The sequence below is a fragment of the Callithrix jacchus genome, chromosome 9, assembly GCF_049354715.1.
Source record: "Callithrix jacchus isolate 240 chromosome 9, calJac240_pri, whole genome shotgun sequence".
Lineage (NCBI taxonomy): Eukaryota > Metazoa > Chordata > Mammalia > Primates > Cebidae > Callithrix > Callithrix jacchus.
Window position 1 is genome coordinate 115,609,251 of NC_133510.1, and position 23,158 is coordinate 115,632,408.

At 42.2% G+C, this 23,158-nt stretch overlaps 1 protein-coding gene across 9 annotated transcripts in view; it reads left to right on the plus strand.

Moving 5' to 3' along the window:
• Positions 1-23,158, plus strand: part of RPH3A (rabphilin 3A) — a 341,396-nt gene that overhangs the window by 71,455 nt on the left and 246,783 nt on the right. For 5 of the 9 annotated variants that reach the window (XM_078337362.1, XM_078337365.1, XM_078337364.1 and 2 more), the window contains one exon: positions 8,136-8,185. The exons of the other annotated variants lie outside the window; for them this stretch is intronic. The gene's annotated coding sequence lies outside the window, so the exon portion shown is untranslated. The remainder of the gene's footprint in view (positions 1-8,135; positions 8,186-23,158) is intronic. 9 annotated transcript variants of the gene reach the window in all.

Below are 23,158 nucleotides of genomic sequence, written 5' to 3' on the forward strand. Positions count from 1 at the left end.
GTTCAAGTGGTTCTTGTGCCTCAGCCTCTCGAGTACCTGGGATCACAAGTGTATGTCACCACACCTGGCTAATTTTTGTATTTTTTTTTAGTAGAGACAGGATTTCACCATGTTGAACTCCTGACCTCAAGTGATCCATCCACCTTGGCCTCTCAAAGTGTTGGGATTACAGGTGTGAGCCACCAGGCCCAGATGAAGGCTGGAATCTTATCTCGGAGAAGTGCTAGAAATTGTAGAGATTTGTAACTATCTTGTTAGGAAAGAGGTAGGTGGACTTTCTATAGATTGAGATATGGTAAAAGTACAGCTTCCTTCCTTCCTTCATCCAATCAGGATTCAGTGAGCACATAACAAGATCATGGCTCTTTTCTAAAAATTCTATATTAATTATTGACTCAATTAATGTTTGCAACGGTCCTACACTATAGGTTATATTATTTCTATTTTTCAGGTGAGGCACAGAGAGGTTAAGTGACTCGCCCAGAGTTACACAGCTAGTTAAGTGATGGAGCGGGGATCTTAAGCCCAGGATGTTTGCCTTCTGAGTGCAGGCTATCCCAGGAGCCTGCTAAATGCTGGAGATGCAGCAAAGAACAAGACAGCATTGCTCCCAAGGATCTCATCTTCTTCGTAAATAACAAACATGGTATTTTAAATCCCTGCATATATAATTCTGGTAACTACCATTTATTTCATGCCTACTGTATGCCCGAGGCTAAACTGCATATTTACTATTTTCTCTAATCCTTTCAAGAACTCTATGAGGTAGGAAGTTTTACCCTCATTCAGCAGATGAGAAATTAAATAGAGAGGCTAATTTAAATTGTCCAAAGTCATACATTTACAGAGGTGCAGACTTAGCAAATAGAAATTCAGGATACCTATAACAAATACGTTTTTAGTTTAAGTATATCCATGAAATCTTTGGGGACATACTTATACTAAAAGTTATTTGTTGTTTAACTGAAATTCAAATTTAACTGGACATCCTATGTTTTATCTGGCAATTCTATACAATCAGGATGTGGGTGGCAGTGTCGCGATTCAATCTTGGCTCTTCCTAATTCTAAATTTTTCAGTTGGCCAATTGGTCAAAATGGGTGACCTTAAACTCACTTTTAACCTTGAGTCACATGAGCTGCTTTTGCCCATGATTTATTAAATGTTGATAGGGTAGATGATAATAATAATAATAATTACAATAATCCATTCAACCAGTACTTATTAAGTGCCAGGCACTCTTGGAACACTTTCAATTGTTTACCTCATTTAATCCTCACGTCAGTTCCATAAGGTGTGTTCTATTATTAGTCCTACTTTCTAGCAGCTTTTCAGTTGGGAGCAATTTCTCCCCAGGGTCCTTTTGACAAGGTTTGGAGATACTTTTTGGTTGTCTCAAATGTGGGTGCTACTGGCGTCCAGTGGGTAGAGGCCGGGGATGCTGCTAAACGTACTGAACAATGGACGGGACAGCACCCCTCCCCTCCAAGAATTACCTGGCCCCAAATGTCAGTAGCTCTAAGGTTGAGAAACCCTGTACCAGAGTAACTGGAGGCAAGAGAGGTTTGGTAACTTGTCCAAACTCATACAGGTAGCCAGTGGCCAAGGTGAGATTTGAATCTAGGCATCCTGGCTCCTGAATCTGTGCATTGAACCACCAGGTTGTACCCAATTTGCATATGAGGATGAAGAGGTCTGAAAGCTTGGATTACCCACCTAAGGTCCCACAGCCAGTGGGTGGCAAGGATAGAACCACGACTCAGGTGTCTTGCTCCTGATTCATTACTTCTACCCCTCCTTGAATCCTATTATCCTAATTTCCTAACCAGTAACTCCCAGCTGCGGATGCAGGAGTCAAATCCAGATTAGGTAAATGCTAAGCTAGAGTGAAGCATTTGAGTGTTGGTGTTGCATTTCGATGGAGTGTAAAGTATTTTGTTCATCCATTCATTCAGCCAACATTTCTGTGTGCCTACCCCTGCTCTGGCAGTGGAATAATAAAGAGAAGACATCGTTTCTGCTACATGGAGATTGAAATCCAGCCTCACTTTCATCTCAGTGTAAAATTCTGTGATTCTAGGCTGTTTGCCTTCATGTTCATGTTACCCTGGGTTTCCCCAGAAGCACAATTTGTGACGGGAATTTGGGTCCAAATGGTTTATTTGGCAGGTGATCTCAGAAAACACAGGTCAGGGAGTTGGGAGGTGAGACAGGGAGGGGAAGAAAGTCAACAGACATTGTTCTGCAAAAAATACAACTGCCATTTGATCCAGCAATCCCACTACGAGTATCAACCCAAAGGAAAAGAAATTAAAGAAAAAAGATACCCGCCCTTGTATGTTTATCACAGCACTATTTACAAAAGCTAAGTATCCATCAACAGATGAATGGATAAAGAAAATATGGTATATATACCATGGAATACTACTCAGCCATAAAAAGAAAGAAAGCATGCCTTTTGCAGCAATGTGGATGGAACTGGAGGCCGTTATCTTAAGTGAAGTCACTCAGAAACAGAAAGTCAAATACTTCATGTTCTCACTTGTAAGTGGGAGCTAAATAATGGGCACATGTGGGTGTAGAGAGTGGAGTAACACTGGAGATTTGGAAGGGTGGGAGTGTGCAAGGGGGGCTGAAGGATGAGAGATTACCTAATGGTACAAGGTACACTATTCAGATGATGGTTACACTACAAGCCAAGGCTTCATTAGGCAACATATCCATGTAACAAAACTGCATGCATACCTTCTAAATCTATGAATAAAATTGAAGATACTGTTTAGATTGAGCCTGTTTGCACTGTGGGTGATTGGAGTTCAGTCCTGCTGGGGAATGCTGGGAGAGGGCACAGGACTCAAGCTACAGAGTTAACCTACCTGAGGGGAATTTATCCTTCACCACTCACCGCTTGTGGACTGGGTTGCTCCTGATGGCGTGAATGCTCTGTCATTTCTGATCTTCCCTGCAAATGGGCCAAGAGAAACACTGTGGGCAGACAGTCACAGGTGCATGCCATCTGATAAGTACCTAGAAGATATGGCTCAACACCATCTATCTCTGCTACAGTGGCTCAGAAACATTTACTGGGCACCTACTATATGCCAGGTACTATGTTAGCTCATTCTTCTGATCTCTTGAACTTCACCAAATATCCTCGAATAACCATCTTTAACAGTTTGCTCAGTCCTTACTCATCCTCATCGTTAGCTGCCATGTAGGTGAGGTCAGTATCCACAAGAAACTCACCTGGATGGGGAAGAAGTTTGCTTTCCACTACAATAGATAACTATATAATAAAAGCACAATGTTACCCTGAATAGCCGCAGCTCATTACATGGCAGGAAACTAAAAATAAAGTCAACACAGAGAAAGGCAGAATCATGTCCTGGGGAGAGACCAAGCCTTGATCACATTATTTGAGTGTCTGGGTGCAGCTATACCTGAAGCAAAAGACTCCCAGGCTTTTTATATGCCAGAGACAATACATTTTCATTTGCTTTTTTTTTTAAACTTTAAAAGTTGAGTATTGTTCAGATATAAGCTGGAGAGTTCTGACTGCTGACTGATAGTCGAACAGAGTGATAGGGTGACAATTGTATAAATAAATAAAGCTTATGAATGAGGTCCAGAGTTTGAAATGATAGTTACTAGACAAAACCACAAGGCAACATTGATTTCAATATCACACCGTATACTCTCCTGGATTTTTAACAAAGGCTCATGTTGTCCAACATCATCATGTGTGAATTTTTGCTTTGTGTGAAGTTAGTACACTCCATCTCGTTAAATGTCTGCTGGTTTCTTTGGTGTGTAAAATGATGTCCTTAGCTGTGTGGCTTTTTTCTAGATTCTCTGGGGTATAAATCATCCAGGCACATTATGGATCTTCTCAGCTTATTGCCAGGAAAATTTGTTGTTCTCTGAAATGTGTGCTTGAACCACTGGAGCAGAGCTCTTAAAACTGTGTTTTAAGATTATCACAACAAGAAAAAAAAATTCTGCAAGCAGTGCTTGAACTAAATTAGGATCTTGCTTTTAGAGAGGCAGGTGTAGCGCGTTTCAAAGCAAAGTAAGCTCTCCTTTGAAAATTTCATCTTTCTACTCCATCTGGAGCTTGAATTTCCATCCTTGGGGGTAAATCACATCTGCTTTGGATTTCATAGGATGTCTCTTAAGTATCTTCACAGAATTGTTCAAAGATTGCTATTGCTTCTAGTAGATCTGATTCCCAAGTTCGTGGGTGCAACAGCTGCTCTCTGAATCAAATTGTCAATATGAGTGGCATTTTGCATGGGGGCAGGGATGGGAGCAGACAGCTGGTAGACAGCCATAGGAGGTGGTTTTATAGAAGAGTGGTAAGCCATAAGAGTACCGCCCCAGGTTCAAAGCTCAGCTCTGCCACTAGCTATGGGGCTCCGGGCCATTTTCGTATTGTCTTGAGCTTCAGTTTCCTCATCTGGCAGGTTAATAATAGGACCTGCCTCATGGGTTGCACTGGATTAAATCTGAGAAGAAATGTACAGCATTTAGTCTGGTGGAGAGTTGCAGGTGCCATGCGCTATGGGCACATAGTAAATATTCAATAAATGATGGCTATTTGTATCCATCAGCATGCTTTTGTTGTGACCTGTATCCTGATTCAAATGGCTTGAATTTATTATCAGATGTAACAGTGACTCCAGGATTAATTCTTATGTCATCTTAGTATCAGTTAAGTAGCCCTAATGGTGTTAAGATGGCTCACTCAGTTCTAGATGTTATTTCAGATGTAATATAATGTCCACCCAAGGAAGAGGCTCCATTTTTGTTTGTGTGTTTCTTTTTAAGAGCAAAAATACCTTTCTCTAAAGACCCTGGCCGATGTCTGCACACATCTCACAGGCTGTGGGTCTTCAGGGACCTGGAAGGTGTGGCAGTTAGAGCCTGACAGTCACTCACACTCCTCCCAGCCACTGCTCATAGCCAGCACATCACCAAACGGGCTTGGAGAACCTCCCCTTTTTCAGCCTCAAAATGATTATGTGCAGTGAGGTTGGACAGTTTCCTGTCTACTAGCTGTGTGACTTTGGAAAAGTCCCCTCTCTGAGCCTCCATTTTCTCATCCCTAATGTTAATTCCACTTTTCAATACTTACTGCTTGCTGATTTTCTGCCAGATGACACTTGAGGAGCCTGGGACTCAACAGTGAACAAGACACACAGTCCCTGACCTCATGCTGCTGGTGGGAGCCCCCCAACTCGCAGGGTTGGTTTGACGATAGATGTCGAGATTAGCTCATAAATGGGCTGGTCCTAACTGCATGGTCCCTTTTGCTGACACTGGAGGGTACGCATCCCATAGTTTTGGGACTACAATTATATATATATATATATATATATTTGGCAGAGTCTCACACTGTTGTCCAGGCTGGAGTGCAATGGCATGATCTTGGCTCACTGTGACCTCCGCCTCCCAGGTTCAAGTGATTCTTCTGCCTCAGCCTCCTGAGTAGCTGGGATTTCAGGCATGTGCCACCACGCCCAGCTAATTTTTTGTATCTTTAGTAGAGATGGGGTTTCATCATGTTGGCCAGGCTGGTTTGAACTCCTGACCTCAGGTGATCCACCTGCCTTGGCTTCCCAAAGTGCTAGGATTACAGGCATAAGCCACCGCACCCGGCAGGGACTGCATTAATTTTAAAGGCTATGGGAGTACTCTGAGTGTGAATTTTGCCACAGATTAGCTTAGGTTTTTTCCAGAGCCCAGAACAGGCCAAGAGTCAAAGGAGCCTAGTTGTATTACACTTGTACAAACCAGTTTTTCTTTTCTGGATCGAAGACCCACATTTTATGCTTAATGAATGATGTTTCCCTTGGCCTTTTTTGAAGATATCTTTCAAAAATTCTGTCTCATTTTCATCAATACCATGATGATTACAACCCCACCTGAAGCCAGTTGTTGACTAAGAGTTAGGGCTCTGGAGCCAGACTGTATAATTTGAATCCTTGCTCTGCTACTTACTGGCCGTGTGACCCTGAGCAAGTCTCTCCATGCCTCAGTTTCATAATCTGTACAATGGGGAGAATAATGGTAACTACTTCCTAGGATGATTATCTTTAGGGGTACATTTAGTCACCTTTATTGAACATCTGATGCTCAATACAGCAGTGAAGAAAACAGAGAGATGTTCTAATGGGGGTGATAGGCAATAAAGAAGTAAATTTCATGCTGTGACCAATAGAATAAGCTATGAAGAAAAATAAACCAGGGTAATGGGACCAGAGAGGGTGTGTGTATGTGTGTGTGTGTGTGTGTGTGTGTGTGTGTATGTGTGTGTATGTGGATGTATGTGAATGTATGTGAGTGTGTGTGTGTGTGTATGTGTGTGTGTGTGTGTTGCTTTAGGTTGGATGGCCTCTCTAGGGAGGTTACCTTTGAGCAGAGACCTGGAGAAAGCGAGCCATGTGGATGTACACTGCAGGGGAGAGCAGGGAACTGCTCTTCCAGGCAGAGGAAACTGCAGGTGCAATGGCCCTGAGGCAGCAAACAGTTTGAGGAATAGCAAGGAGGGTGGTGGGTGCAGCTGCAACAGAGTGAGTGGGCAAAAGCTTAGGTGAGTGAATAGAAGTCAAATGCTTTGAACAGTGCCTGGCATATAGTAAATGCTTAATAAATGTTAATTGTCATTGTTATTATTCTTGCTATTAGCCTGAGAATAAAAGACTCATTTTGAGGAGACAACTCCATTACAAAATATATTTAAAAAATCAATTTGGTTTTCTCCTATGTTGAAAGGAATATGTCTACAATCATTGTAGATAGTTTGGAAAATACAGTTGAGGAGACAGATGGAAACAATCACTATTAATGCTTTAGTGTATTTCCCACTGGCATTTTTGTATGCTTAGTTTTTAATTTATCACAACTGTGATCACTATGTATACTGTATACAATTCTATATTCTATTTTTTTACTTGACCTGATAACATAAATATTTCCCATAAAGGTATCGTACATCATTTGTTATGAATGCTGAATAATGTTCCACCAAGGGAAATGTACTTATCATTCTCCAGTTAATGGACATTTAGGTTGCTTTTTATTTTTCTCAACATATGTAATGTGCAACTTCGACTTAGAGTTGTTTTATTTTCCTTCGACTTAGGGTTATTTCTGTAGGCGACATTCTCAGATGAAATTACTGATTTGGGCCAGGGATGCTGCCTCACTTTCCTGGAGTCCCAGCACTTTGGGAGGCTGAGGTGGGAGGATCACTGAGCCCAAGAGTTTGAGAGCAGCCTGGACAACATGGTGAAACCTCATCTCTACAAAAAATAAAAAAATTAGCTGGTGTCATGCACATATCTGTAGTCCTAGCTGCTCAAAAGGCTGAGGTGGGAGGATCACCAGAGCCTGGGAGTTTGAAGCTGCAGTGAGCTGTGATTATGCCACTATCCTCTAGCCTGGTTGACAGAGCAAGACACTGTCTCAAAAAAAAAAAAAAAAACCCAGGAAATTACTGATTCAGAATTTATGGTTGGTTTTTCCTTTACACGAATTTGTTTATTTGTTTATTTTGAGACAGAATCTTACTCTGTTGCCCAGGCTGGAGTACAGTGGCACAATCTCTGCTCACTGCAACCTCTGTCTCCTGGGTTCAAGCAATCCTTGTGCTTCAGCCTCCTGAGTGGGATTAAAGGCATGTGCCATCATGCCTGCCTAACTTTTGTGTTTTTAGTAAAGACAGGGTTTCACCACATTGGCCAGACTGGTCTCGAACTCCTGACCTCAAGTGATCTGCCCACCTTGGCCTCCCAAAGTGCTGGGATTATAGGTGTGAGCCACCATGCCCAGTCCCTTTACACAAATTTAAAACCAATAGTATTTATTTGTGTGATTCTTTGATGTAGAATATACCAGATCTCTTGGTAGACTTCAGATAGAGCTACATTCCATTTTATTCCCTTTCAGAGTTGGAAAAGTTCATGTCTATTCATCTTGGAGAGGAATGAGATTTTCTATTTTGTGCCCCAGCACATTCTAATTTTGAATTATTTTTTAAACGTCTCTATACAATGCTTTAGTGAGAATTTACGATTCTTGGTACTACTGGAACCAAGGTGATGGAGACAGTAAGAATGAACATTTTTCCGCAGGTCATCGGTGGTGTCAAAGATGGAGCTACTAGCCAGGTGTGAGACCTGAGGTAAGTCCCACCTTCTCTTTGGACCTCAGTTTCCTCATGTGTATTAAAGATTGCAGGGCTTGTATATTCTTAGCACTTGTTACGTATCAGGCCCAGTCCTAAGCAATATCTGCATTCAGAGACGTAAGTTCTTATAGTAATTGGGTGCTCATACTTTGAGCAACACTGTATTAGACTGTAAGCTCCGTGAAGGCCGACACCTCATTTTGTTTCATTTGCCATCTGTATTAGCCTGTTAAGGCTGCCATACATAGGCTGGGTGGCTTCAACATTGGAAATTTATTTCTCACAGTTCTAGAGGCTGGAAATCCAAGATCAAGATGTCAGCAGGGTGGGTTTCTCCTGAGGATGCTCTCCTTGGCTTGCAGACAGCCACCTTCTCTCACATGGCTTTGCTATATGAGCACACATCCCTCATGTCTCCTCTTCTTCTATAAGGGTCCCACCCTATTGGCCTCATTTTGACTTAACCATTTAAAAACCTTATCTACAAACACAGTTGCATTCTGAGGTCCTAGGGTTGGGACTTCAACATGTGACTTTTGGGAGGTTACAGTCAATGCAGATCCAGCTTTTAGCACCACCCTTATCATCGTACATTAAGCAGCAAATGCAGAGCCACATCCCTCAGTTCCTGGTGTGTATCACGAATGAATGAATGAAGTCTGGGAAAGCTGACATTTCCAGTTTGGTCCCAGCAGCTAAGGCAATTGCATTCTGCATAACCTCATCTCTAATTTTATCCCTGTTCTGCAGGTGTGGACTTTGAGGTGTAGATGTGTAAAATGACCAATGAAGGTGATGGGGGAGGTGGGACTTGAGTCCGGGCCTCCCTCATGTTGGGGCCAGAATTTCTAATCTCTCTGCTGCACTGAGAAGATTGTCTTGATCATTGTTAAGCTCCCTTAATCCAATTTTAGAATTTTCTAGAAATTTTCTTCTCTTCATTGAACTTCCTCTCTTCAAGGCTTCCTTATCAGATTGGGTAAGAGGAAGCCAAGAAGAAATTCTTGCACAATGAGGGATAGTTTGGGGTTCATAGTGGAATCTTTCCCATCATCCCCTTTTATATATATATATTTTTTTTACAAAACGTAACTTATGCCAGCTCTGTGAAGGAGGGAGTTTTGACTTTTTTCCCCCAGAGCTGCATCCTACTTCTTAGAATAGTGTCTGATACATGAAGAAAATAAATATTTATTGAATGAATTAATAGATATGTGTGCACATTTCCTTTTTTGGGGGGGGGATAAGGTCTTGCTTTCTCACCCAGGCTGGAATGCAGTGGCACAATCACAGCTCATTGCAGTCTCAAACTCCTGGGCTCAAGCCATCTTCCTCTGCAGTGGCAGATCGAAGCTTACTACAGTCTCCGCCTCCCGGTCTCCAGTGATCCTTCCACCTTAGCCTCTGAGTAGCTGGGACCGCAGGTGAGTGACATCATACCTGGAGATGTCCAGGTATGTTTTTTAATGTTTTTGTAGAGACAAGGGTCTCACTATGTGGTTCAGGCTGGTCTCGAACTCCTGACCTCAAGTGATTCCCCCACCTCGGCTTCCCAAAGTGCTGGGAATTAAAATGTTGCTCCTGGCGACATTTAATTTTTAATACAACGGTGTTCATATTATTAATACCATTCAAGGTCAGTGTGGTGGCTCATGCCTATAATCCTATCACTTTGGGAGGCTAAGGCAGGTGGATTGCTTGAGCTTAGGAGTTCTAGCAAAACCCTGTTTCTATCAAAACAAAATTAGTTAGGCAGGGTGGTGCGTGCTTGTAGTCTCAGCTACTCGGGAGCCTAAGGCAGGAGGATGGCTTGAGCCCGGGTGGAGGTGGAGGCCGTAGTGTGCAGAGATTGCACCATTACACCCCAGCCTGGGCAACAGAGTGAAGCCTCTTGTTACCAAACCAAACCAAACCAAACCAAACCAAACCAAACCAAACCAAACATAACCAAAAACAAACGAACAAAAACCAACCCCCACAAACCCAAACCATTCAACATTTAAAAAATAAACTTAATTACATCTTGGTATGTTTGCTTGTGAGTTTTATAGATCTGTCTCATTCTCACTACAGGAGACATCAAATGCCATGGAACACATGAACTTTCATTTTTTTATTGTACTAAATATAACACAGATAAAACTTACCATTTTAGCCATCTTTTTTTGGATGGAGTCTTGCTGTGTCGCTCAGGCTAGAGTGTGGTGGTGTGATCTTGGCTCACTGAAACCTCCACCTCCCGGGTTCAAGCGATTCTCCTGCCTCAGCCTCTTGAGTAGTTGGAATTACAGGCACCCGCAATCGTGCCTGGCTAATTTTTGTATCTTTAGTAGAGATGGGGTTTCACCATCTTGGCCAGGCTGGTCTCAAACTCCTGACGTAGTGATCCACCTGCTGCGGCCTCCCAAAGTGCTGGGACTATAGGTGTGAGCCACTGTGCCCGGTCCCATTTTAGCCATTTAAAAATATACGTTGACTAGCATTAAGGACATTCACAACGTTGTTCAACCATTCCTACTATCCATTTCCAGAACCTTTTCATAATTCCAAACAGAAACATTAAACAATAATTCCCATCCCCATTCTCTTCTCCCCAGCCCCTGGTAACCACGTTTCTATTTTCTCTGAACTTGCCTATTCTGGATACCTCATGTAAGTGGAATCACACAATATTTGTCCTTTTGTGTTTGGCTTCTTTTATGTAGCATAATGTTTTAGAAATTCCGTGGTTTGTAGAATGTATTGGTATTTCATTTCTTTTTAAAGGCTGAATAATATTTCACTGGATGGCTAGACCACATTTTGTTTATCCTTCCACTCATCTGGTGGTAGAATTGGGGTTATTTCCACATTTTGGCTATTGTGAATAGTACTGCTATGAACATTTATGTACGAATACCTGTTTGAGTCTCTGCTTTCATGTCTTTTGAGTATATACCTAGGAATGGAATTACTGGATCACGTGGGAATTGTTTTTGAGAAACTGCTGAGTGGAAACCTTCATTTAAAAAAAATCTAGAGCCAGGTTGTGGTGGCTCACACCTGTAATCCCAGCACTTTGAGAGGCTGAGGTGGGAGGATCACTTGAGGCCCAGAGCTTGAGACCAGCCTGGGCAACATAGTGAGACTCTGTCTGTTCACAAACAAAAAAATAATTAGCTGGGTGTGGTGGCGCTCACCTATAGTCCCAGCTATTTGGGAGGCTGAGGGGGAGGATCATTTGAGGCCAGGAGTTTGAGACCAGCCTGGGAAACATAGTGAGACTCTGTACAAAAACATAAAAAAATCAGCCAGGTATGGTGGTGCTCACCTGCAGTCTCAACTATTTAGGAGGCTGAGGTGGCAGGATTGCTTGTGCCCAGGAACTTGAGGCTGTCATGATTGTGCCACTATACTCCAGCCTGGGTGATAGAGCAAGACCCTGTTTCTCGAAAACAGCAAAACTCCAATCCTGTTACTCCCTGCATTTGTGCTGATAACCACAGGATCAGCGTGGATGGGGGCTGGATTGGTGGCTGTTGAGTGACCCAGGAGAGAACGGAAGCTCTGATCTTGGAGAGTCCCAACACCTGGTGTGGTTCCTGCACAGTTTATTCTCCTCCTCCTTTCTTTCCTCTGCCCCATGCAAAAACTCATTCATTCATTTTTAACAATATTCCCTGATTGCTTTTGTCATGTTGCAGGCACAGTTTAGGTGCTGAAATGTTTTGGTGAATATAAGCAGCCAAAAACCTCAAAGAGCAAAACAATCATGCGTGCCTTAATGATGGGGATGTGCTCCGAGAAACTCATCCTTAGGTGATTTCATTGTCATTCAACTGTCATGGAGTTTACTTACATCAACCTAGAGGGTATAGCCTATTGTACCACTAGGCTGGCAAATCTACACAGCATGTTACTGTACTGAATATGCAACTGTAACACAATTGTAAGTATTTGTATAGCTAAACATATCAAAACAGAAAAAGTACAATAAAAATACAGTATAAAAGACAAATACAGGCTGAGGGTAGTGGCTCATGCCTGTAATCCCAGCACTTTGGGAGGCCGAAGTGGGTGGATCACTTGAGGTCAGGAGTTCAAGACCAGCCTGGCCAGTGGCGAAACCCTGTCTCTACTAAAAACACAAAAATTAGCCTATAATCTCAGCTACTTGAGAGGCTGAGGCATAAGAATGGCTTGAACCTGGGAAGTGGAGGTTGCAGTGAGCTGAGATTGTGCCACTGCACTCCAGGCTGGGTAACACAGCGAGACTGCATCTGAAAATAAAAAGATAAATATAATGGCACACCTGGATGGAGAGCTTACCGTGAATGGAGCTTGCAGGATTGGAAGGTGCTCTGGGTGAGTCAGTGAGTGACTGGTGAGTGAATGTGAAGGCCTGGGACATTACTGTGCACTACTGTGGACTTTATAAACACTGTATGCTTTGGCTATGCTTAATTTATTTAAAAATTTCTTTCTTCAATAATACATTAGCTTACTATAACTTTTTAACTTTATATACTTAAAAAAACTTTTAGGTTCGGAGGTACATGTGAAATTGTTATAGAGGCAGACTTGTGTCTTGGGGGTTTGTCGTATTAGGTATTAAGCCTAGTACCCAATAGTTTTCTTTAATCTTTTAAAATTTTGACTCTTGTGAAAACACAAAGACATTGCTAAGTCACAAACACATTGTAGAGCTGTACAAAAATATTTCGTTTCCTTACTCCTTATGCTATAAGCTTTTTTTTTTTTTTCGTTAAAAACTAAAACACGCCGGGTGCAGTGGTCACGCCTGTAATCCCAGCACTTTGGGAAGCTGAGGCAGGCAGATCACGAGGTCAGGAGATCGAAACCATCTTGGCTGACACAGTGAAACCCCATCTCTACTAAAAACACAAAAAATTGGCCAGGCGTAGTGGCGCGGGCTTGTAATCCCAGCTACTGGGGAGGCTGAGGCAGGCGAATTGCTTGAACCTGGGAGGGGGATGTTGCCGTGAGCGGAGATCGTGCCCCTGCACTCCAGCCTGAGAGGGCAACAAGAGCGAGACTGCATCTCAAAAACAAACAAAAACAAAAAACAAACAAGTGAAACACAAGCACACACATGAGCCTACACACAAAGACATTGTTAAACACATGTACACTGTATCAGCTGCATTAGTCAGGATCATCACCTTCCACTTCACAGCTTGTCCCACTGGAAGTCCTTCGGGGCAGAAACTTACATGGAGCTGTCATCTCCTATGATAACAATCCCTTCTTCTGGAATCCCTCCTGAAGGGCCTGCCCGAGACTGTTGAGGAGATGTCACTTTTCAGAAACATGTCCATGGGGGTTCACTTGGTCTGTTCCCTTTTTTCATCACAGATGTAATTTAAGCAGATAATACGCCATGAACGTTCCACTCTATTAATGAAAACCTTTCAGTGTTGGGGTCCATTTTGTTTTTCCAAAGTCTTTAAGAAGCTTGTTGAGGTCTGCAAAAGCATCTACTAAACCCGTCCCTGTCAATTTTCTTGGGGATTCTTCTTTTCCTTCTTCTGCAGTTTTCTTTTTTTCTTGCATTTTTTTTCCACTCTGCATTCTTGTTCCGGTTCCCACTCCTCATTGTTAATTCCTCGGGAACCACCTCTGGGAGCTCCTCAGTGTCATCTTTATCCACACCCAGGTTAAAGTTGTTTCCCATCTCAACCACAGCTTTGTCGATTTTTGCAGCCTCCCCATTCTTGGCAAATCCTTTGAAATTATGGACAAATTTCTTGAGTATCTTCTTGCAGATGCCATTTATATACTCCTTGGTGACATCACCCCAAGCCTAAGCAAGGTTCCTGATGTAGTTATAGATATGGTAATTCTTCCAGAATTCATCCGTGTCTTCCTCAGTTGCAGTAATAGGCTGGGCAAAGCTCCTCCTCCGATGGTAGGCCTTACAAGCTGCTATAACTCCTTGATCCATTGGTTAGGTTAGTTCAAGGAGGTGGTGTTCGAAGGTAGAAGCACCACTTTGATATTGGGATGAAGATCATCAATAAAATGAGTATCTGTGAGAGCATTATCAACACTAAGCCAAAATTGAAAGGTGTGTTCTTCTCCAATCAGCGTTTCCCTATTTTGCTGACAGAGCAATTCAGGAGGGCATCTGGGAAGAGGAGTAGTCATCTATGACTTCTTATTCCTTGAAGTCTTATTGATATGCTTGAAGCCCATGGCTTGAAGGCCAGACAACAAAGGGCTTCATTTTGTAGCCTGCAACGTTGTCTCAGGGCAAGACGGTTTTCCTGTCCTTTTGAAACCTGAGATTGACTTGGCTTCCTTATGGGTAAAAGTCCTTTCAGGCATCTGTTTCCAAAATAGGGAAGATTTGCCCTGGCAAGTAATTTTCCTCTACAATCCGCTTATTTAGAGTTTCCAAAAATTCCTCAGCTGCCTTCACATCAGCACTCACAGACACACCACTCACATTTTCCGTATATAATGAATAATGATGCTTGAATCGTTTAAACCACCCAGCACTAGCAGTGAACTCAACATCATAGTCGAATCCAGCCTTTTTTTCAGCATTGCAAACAAATTAGGCCGTGATCTTCCTGGTGCTGAGAGGGATCCCCTTGTGTGTCTGGTCTTCAATCCAGGTCAGTAGAAGTTTCTTCATGTCTGATTTGGGCCCATCTCAAATTTTTGTTAGTCTTTTTTTTTTTTTTGAGACAGTCTTACTCTCTTGCCCAGGCTGGAGTGCAGTGGTGTGATCTTGGCTCACTGCAACTTTCGCCTTCCCGAGTTCAAGCGATTCTGGTGCCTCAGCCTCCCAAGTAGCTGGGACTACAGGCAACCACCACTATGTCTGGCTAATTTTTTTGTATTTTTAGTATGCGGTCTCGAACTCCTGACCTCAGGCGATCTGCCCACCTTGGCCTCCCAAAGTGCTGGGATTACAGGCATGAGCTACCACGCCTGGCCCCATTTTTGTTAGTCTTCTTGCCTTCAATGAAGCTGATCCTCAAACAGCTCCTGTCACTTTGTTCTCATTCATGATCGTAGCACTTTCAATTTGATTTTTCATTTCCAGGTCAGTCACTCCACGTGGCCTCTTACTGGCAACATTAGCTGTGGATTTTGTACACTTAGGGGCTGTGATGGACAGAACAAGAGCACACACAAAAAAAAATGATGCAGTCATGAGTCTTGGTAAACACAGATGTATGAGGCTGCTGCTGGCCTAACATGACATCCTGCTTTACAGTGCACTTTTCTTTCATTATTATAGATTCAGGGGGCACATGTGCAAAGTTGTTTGCCATCTCAACCACAGCTGTGTTGACTTTTGCAGCCTCCTGAACGTTGGCAAATCCTTTGACGTTACGGATGAATCTCCTGAGTATCTTCTTGCAGATGTCATTTATATACTCCTTGGTGACATCACCCCAAGCCTAAGCAAGTTTCTTGATGTAGTTATAGATATTGTAATTCTTCCAGAATTTATCAGTGCCTTCTCAGTGTCTTCCTCAGTTGCACTGATGAACATATCGTGTAATGGTGAGGTTTGGGCTTCTAGTGTATCCATAACCCAAATAGTGAGCGTTGTACCCAAGAGGTAATTTTTCAACCCCCAGTTTCCTCCCACTCTCCCCACTTTTGGAATCCGCAGTGTCAATTATTCCCCTCTCTATGTCCATGTGTATCCATCGTTTAGCTCCCCCTTATTGGTGAGAATATGTGATATTTAATTTTCTGTTTCTGAGTTATTTCTCATTGGAAAATGGTCTCCAATTCTACCCATGTGCTGCGAAAGACATGATTTCATTCTTTTTAATGGCCATATAGTATTCCTGTGTGTGTGTGTGTGTGTGTGTGTATTCCTGTGTTTGTGTGTGTACACACACACACACACACACACACACAATTTTCTTTATCCAGTTATCCATTGATGGACACTTAGGTTGACTCCGTGACTTTGCTATTGTGCATAGTGGTGTGATAAACATATGAGTGCATGTGTCTTTTTTATGTAATAATTTATTTTGGGGGGGTAGATGCCCAATAGTGGAACTTCGGGGTTGAATGGTAGCTTATTTTTAGGTCTTCGATAAATCCTTATACTGTTTTCCATAAAGCTTGTACCAGTTTACACTCCTACCAGTAGTGTTCCCTTTTCTCCACATCCTTGCCAACATCTATTATTTTTTGACTTTTTAATAATCAAAAAAGAGAGTCAATCCAACTGGTGTAAGATGGGATCTCACTGTGGTTTTAATTTTCATTTCTTTGATGATTAGTGATCTTGAGCATTTTTAAATATGTTTCCTGGCCACTTGTATATCTTCTTTTGAGAAATATCTGTTTATGTTCTTTGCCCATTTTTTAATGGGGTTATTTGTTTTTTTCTTGTTGAGTTGTTGGAGTACCTTGTAGACTCTGGATATTAGTCCTTTGTCAGATGCATGAACTTTTCTTTTTATAAGTAGAAGGAATATACTCTAAAATAATGATAAAGTATAGTAAACATATAAATCAGTGACAGTCATTTACTATTATCAAGTATTATACATAGTTGCATGTGCTATACTTTCATACAACTGATGGCATAATAAATTTGATTACACCAGCATCACCACAAGCAAACGAGTAATGTGTTATGCTATGACCTTATGATGGTTATGATGTCATTAGGTGACAGGAATTTTCCTGCTCCATTATAACCTCACGGGATCACTTTTATTGGTTTATGTGGTCTGTCATTGACCTAAACATTATGTGGTATGTGATTGTATTATGATCATTATAACAGTCCAATAAACAAACAAAATGAGTAAATAAATCATGCATAGGCTTTAGAAACTGAAGATTGCCATAAAAAAATGAAATAGGGGAAGTGGTAGTGAGTGCTGAGATGATGGGTGTTGTGATTTTTAAATAGGGGGTCAGAGGAAGCCTCTCTGGGAAGGTGGCATTTGAACAAAGACCTAAAGTAGGGAGGGAGTTGACTGTGTGGATAAGGCGAAGAGCATTCCAGGCAGAGAGAACAGCCAGTGCAAATGCCCAGAGGTGGGCGCCTCCCTGCTATGCTTGTGGAACAGTGTAACTGGAGCAGTGTGAGCAAGAGGGAGCATGGGAGGAGATGAGGTTGGTGCGATCGTGGGACAGACTGTAGACAGCCTTGTAGACCTCTGTCAAGTCTATGAAGTAGGGCATCTCTGGAAGACTTTGATGGAGGAATAGTGGGATCTGATTTTAAAATCTTATTTTATTTACTTATTTTTTATTTTATTTTTGAGACGAGTCTCGCTCTTTCATCCAGGCAGGTGTAGTCTCAGCTCACTGCAACCTCTATTTCCCAGGTTCAAGCAATTCTTGTGTCTCAGCCTTCCAAGTAGCCACTTCCATATGTGCCACTATGCCTGGCTAATTTTTGTATTTTTATTAGAGATGGGGTTTCACCATGTTGGCCAGGCTGGTCTTGAAGTCCTGACCTCAAGTGATCTTCCCACCTCGGCCTCCCAAAGTGTTGGGATTGCAAGCATGAGCCACCGTGCCTGGCCATCTTATTTTATTTTTAGCAGGACCACTCTGCCTGCTGTGTTGAGGGTAGACTGCAGAGTATTGAGGGCAAAGGCAGGGAGATCCATTAGAAAGCAGTTACAATGATCTGGGTGAGAGAAGAGGATGCCTGCTTCCAGGGTGTCAGCTGTGCAGGTGATAAGAGATGTTTGGATGCTGAATATATTTTGCAGGCTGAGCCAACAGAATTTGCAGATGGATCGTATGGCTTGTTTGTCTGTAAAACACTCTAATGAAAACAAATGTTTGCTGTATCTGTAGGAATGGCTGCTAAGTGTTTGATCTATTGGGGCAAGATCAATTTGTTGATAGGCAATGGTTGCTGTTGGACTGGTGCCCAGATTGTCAGATTAATTAACCTTCCAGACTGCCTGGTGCCTCATGGTCCATCTGCTTGGGCTTGGAGGAAGGAGGAAAAGATGCTAATATTAACAGTTAACATTGAGAACTCACTTTATGCCAGATACTGTGCTTAGCACTCGTATCTCATGTAGTAGACAGATAATCTTTGTTATGTACTTAGCCATTTTTTTAAACAATCACAAATTTACAGAAAAGTTGTGAGTACAGCACCAAAGTTTTTCTTCACACTGAATTACTTGAGAGTAAATTGCTACCTGCTGCCCTATCACCTAGAAATACTTTAGTGTTTGTGTCCTACAAACAAGATAGTCTCCTGCTTAGTCACAGTACAACCATCCTAACCAAGAAATGAACGTGAATACATCACGACCATCTAGCCCTCAGGAAGGTCCTTTGGAGTGAAAAGATCGCACCTGCAATCAGGCATCACATTTACTTGTCATGTATCTTTAATCTCCTTCAGTTTGGAATGCTTTCTCAGACTTTCTTTGGCTTTCCTAACCTTGACGCTTTTGAAGATTATGGGCCGGTTTTCTGTTGAATGTCCCTCAATTTTGAGTTATCTGATGTTTTCTGATGATTAAATTCAGGCTTTGCATCTCTAGCAAGAGTATTACAAAAATGATGCTGGGTTCTCCTTGCATCTTGTTGGGTGGTGCATGATTTTGATCTGTCTCATTACTGATGATATTCAATTTGATCACTTGATTAAAGTAGCATCTGCCAGGCTTCTACAAGTAAAGTTACCCTTTTCCCTTTTATAATTGGTATTTATTTTGTGGGAGATACTTTGCGGCTATGTAAGAATCCCATTCCTCATTTAACTTTATCTTTCTGTCAATCAGTTAATCACCGTATCAGTTTATCACTGTGTGGACTCATTGTTGCCTATTTCATTTAATGGGGTTCTAATCCATTGCTGTCATCAGTAGGAGCTCTTTCAAGCTGGCTCCTAGGTTTGTTTGATCTATCCACATCATTCTTTGAGTGCTTCTTTGCTTTCTGGTACAAGATATTCCAGATTTATCTCGTACTTTTCCTTGCTCCAGCCCTGCAATCAGTCATTTCTCCAAAAGGCCCTGCCTCTTTTTAGTGGTGAATGGTTTTTAGAAGCTAGGATCTGGGTATGAGGCATGCTCATCGATATTGGGGTATTGTTTTTCCCAGGTCCTCTAAGAGACAGAAGTAGGGAAGATATGGATGTGAATATATAAACATACCTATGTATGCAAATATATACCTATTACATGCATTGATAAATAAATATATGCATATTATGCATATATGCATTGATAAATATATAGATATGCATAATCAATCTATATCAATCTATATCAGTCTATATGTTGAAAATTATAGAACTCTAATTCTAATTCAATGCCACAGAGTTTATTCTAGTTTTCTCCCTTTCTACATTTGTAACTCTCTTATCTAACATTGACTCAAGTGACACCCATTATTCTTACTTTAGTAGCTTATTTGATTAATCTTCCTATACGTGAAGTGTTTGTTTTCTTGGCCACACCCCCTGCCCTATACCAATTCCCTTCTCATCCTCTCTTGACCTCTCCCCATCTCCTGTCTTACTTTATACCACCTAATGGCTGACAAAAGGAAGCAAAAAGGAAGAGCTATAAAAGCTATCTCTTGGTTGGGTGTGGTGGCTTGCTCCTGCAATGCCAACACATTTGGAGGCTGAGGCAGGAGAGTCACTTGAGGCCAGCAGTTTGAGGCTATAGTGAGCTATGATTGCACAAGTGCACTCCAGCCTGGGTGACAAAGTCAGACCCTGTCTCTAAAACAAACAAAAATCCCAAAACTATTTTTTTAAATTCTATTTTATAGATGGGCAAACTGAGGTCCAGGAAAGATTAAGCAACATGCCCACAGCTAGTGTGCAATGGAGGAGGGATTAAAATTTAGGAAGTCTAAGTCCAGCCCTTGCTCTTAATTAACCCTTAGCCCACACTGATGCATGTACAGGGTTATGAATAGATTCTCATGGGATCTGACAGCTGGGCAGTGAAGTCCCAGAATAATAGACAAGCTCTGATCATCTACCAATCTGCCTGGTACCATCTTTAGAACAGGGAAAGGAGTCTGCCTTCACTCCATCACTGGCTCATTTCTGGCCTCACAGAGCCTTAGTTTCCTCAACTGAAAAATAGAGATAATTATAGTGCCTACCTCAGAAGGCTCTTGTGAAGAATCAATGTGATGATGTATGGAATGCTTCTTCTAGATACCCTCTTGGGTTCCTGAGCCTCAGACTCATGTTGCATTGTGGAATACAGAATGGTTGCTGGGAGCAGGATGAGACCTTGGGTCCTTCATTTAGCTTTTTGGTGCCTCAGTTTCCTCAAGTGCAAAATAGAAGTGTGGGATTTAAAGTCAGACAGACCTAAGTTCAAATCTTGGATCTACTATTCATGTAATAGATGGCTTTGAGCAAGCCAGAGCCATTCCCTAAGCCTTAGTTTTTCCATCTGACAAGGGGGTTAACTATAGACCCTGCTTTCTTAGGCAGGTGTGTGGATTCTGTGGAGGAAATGTGTGTAGAAGACCTTGAAGAGAACTGGCCCATGGAAAGTGGTTGGTAAATGTGCACCTGGGATTGTTGTTTAGGTTTTAGGAAATAGAGTGTTTTATTTAAAAGGCAAAAATGGTAACTAGAAACACTATTTGGTTTACACATATGGAAGGGATCTTCCTGGAAGGGAACAGTTGTCATCTCATTATACAGATGAGTCAACTTAACCTCAGAAGGAGTAAGAGGCTCTTGATAGGAAGCAGCTGTGGAGTTCAGAGTTTTGCATCCTGTTCATTCTTCAGAATGTTCCCTTAAGAGTGGATGTGCTACCTTTTGTGAGCAATTAAGGGAGAGTGATTTTGGAAGCACTTCTGCTGATTAAAATGAAAACACTTTGTTTCTGTGGCAGTGTTAAACAAACTCCCCCCACCCACCACCCACCCCCCAAGTCAAAGAACCCAGTGTATTTTGGGTTGGTGGTCACCTGCAGCTGTACCTGAGGTGCAGTTGTATACTTGAGGTGTTTGAACATCAAAGCAGGGATCATCCCCTCCTCTCCACACAATGAGGACAAAATTGCTTTCTTCTGACTGAGACATAATTGCACCAGAATCTCAGTAGGGAGGAGGGAGGACAAAATGCTGAAAGTCATTCTGTACCTCTACAAAGTTATTTACTCTACACTCATTGAGCGGAGCAGTTTTGCTTTCTTTGGGTTTCGATTAACGTTTCTTTTTTGGTCTACCATGTATTGAGTGCTTACTGCATGAGTGACTCTGCGTGAAGCTCTTTGTCTGCTGTAAGGGAGTGTTTCCCTGGTGTGTCTCCCATTCGACTCATTCCAGATTAATCACTTATCCAATTAAGTCTAACTCCAAAGAAACACAATGCTGGACAAAGAATTTTTAGCATGATATATCTTTATGTATGCATCCATCTATCCATCCATCCTGTGAGGAAAGTATTGTTATTTCCATTTATAGATCAGGAACCCAAAGCTTAAAGAGGTGATGTGCCTAAGGCCACACAATGAGAAGCAGTGCTGGCTTTTGCTATATGCAAAATGGGAGCTCATTTCTCTCCCATGGTGTATAGCAGAGGTCAGCAAGCATTTCTCAGAAGGGGCCAGGTAGTAATTATTTTAGGTTTTTCAATCTACGGGGTTTCTCTCTCAACTGCTGAACTCTGAGTGAGTTCACTACCAAAGCACTGTAGCAAGAAAGCAGCCATAGACAATATGCAACTGAATAGGTGTGACTGTATTCCAATAAAACTGTGTTTACAAAAACAGGCGGCAGGCCAGATTTGACCCAGGGTCATAGTTGGCCAACTCCTGCTTTATGGTCCTGTCATTCATGGTGACCCATTCTTCCCAAACCCCTACCTATAGGGGTTGTGCATGATGAGGCTGGGGCAATCAGAGGAGACTTCTCTGGGATTGAAGAAGTGATGGAGAAGAGTATTCTTTCCAGAGGGTTTCTAAGCTTGAAGAATAAGAACATGGAGCTGGAGGTGGCTGTCATGTAGAGTGAAGCCAAGCAGAGATGAGGATGGCCAAGTGATTGGTGTGTGTGTGTGTGTGTGTGTGTGTGTGTGTGTGAGTGAGAGAGAGAGAGAGAGAGAGAGAGAGAGAAAATGAAAATTAGTTAAGCTTCTGGATTAAGTCAAGCCTGATTGAACAGGATCTTATCCTGCTGCCCAGGATGGAGTACAGTGGAGCAATCTTGGCTCACTGCAGCCTTGACCTCCCGAGCTCAAGTGATCCTCCCACCTCAGTCTTCCAAGCAGCTGGGAGTATTACCATGCCTGGCTAATTTTTTTTTGGTAGAGATGGGTTTTTGCCATGTCAAGTAATCCTCCCATCTTGGCCTCCCCTGTAGGTGGAGCCATAGGCATGCACCACCATGCCCATTGTCTTCATGACATAATCGTAACTTCTCACAGTGGCTCATAAAGCCCTGCCTTCTTCCTTCATGATCTGACCTTCACCCTTTCTTGCCTCCAACCTCTCTACATGAACTCCGTGCTTAAGCCACATGAACTCCCAGAATTTCCCTCTCTAAGCATTTACACATGCTGTTCCCTTTTCCTGAAATGTCTTAACCTTAAACCTTCATATGTAAAATGTCTTAATATGTAAAAATTTATTGTTATTCATTTTTATAGAGACAGGGTCTCACTGTGTTGTTCTGGATGATCTGAACTCCTGGGCTCAAGTGATCTTCCTGCCTTCGCCTGCCAAAGTGCTGGTATTACAGGCATGAGCCACTGTATCTGGCCCCATAAATTCTTATTTATTCATTTATTTGCTAAAATCGGCGTGAATTGGGTTTCTGTCACTCAAAACCATGAGTCCAGGCCAATATACTCCCAGTGCACTGGCCTCATTTTCTCCTGCTACTGTCTCATTTTTTTCCATGTGATAAGAAACGCTCACCCAAAGCTACAATCACATCTTTCCAGCATATAAATGCAGAGAAAGAGGTTGTCTTCCTGACTAGTTTTACCAGAACATCCCACAAAAGACCACT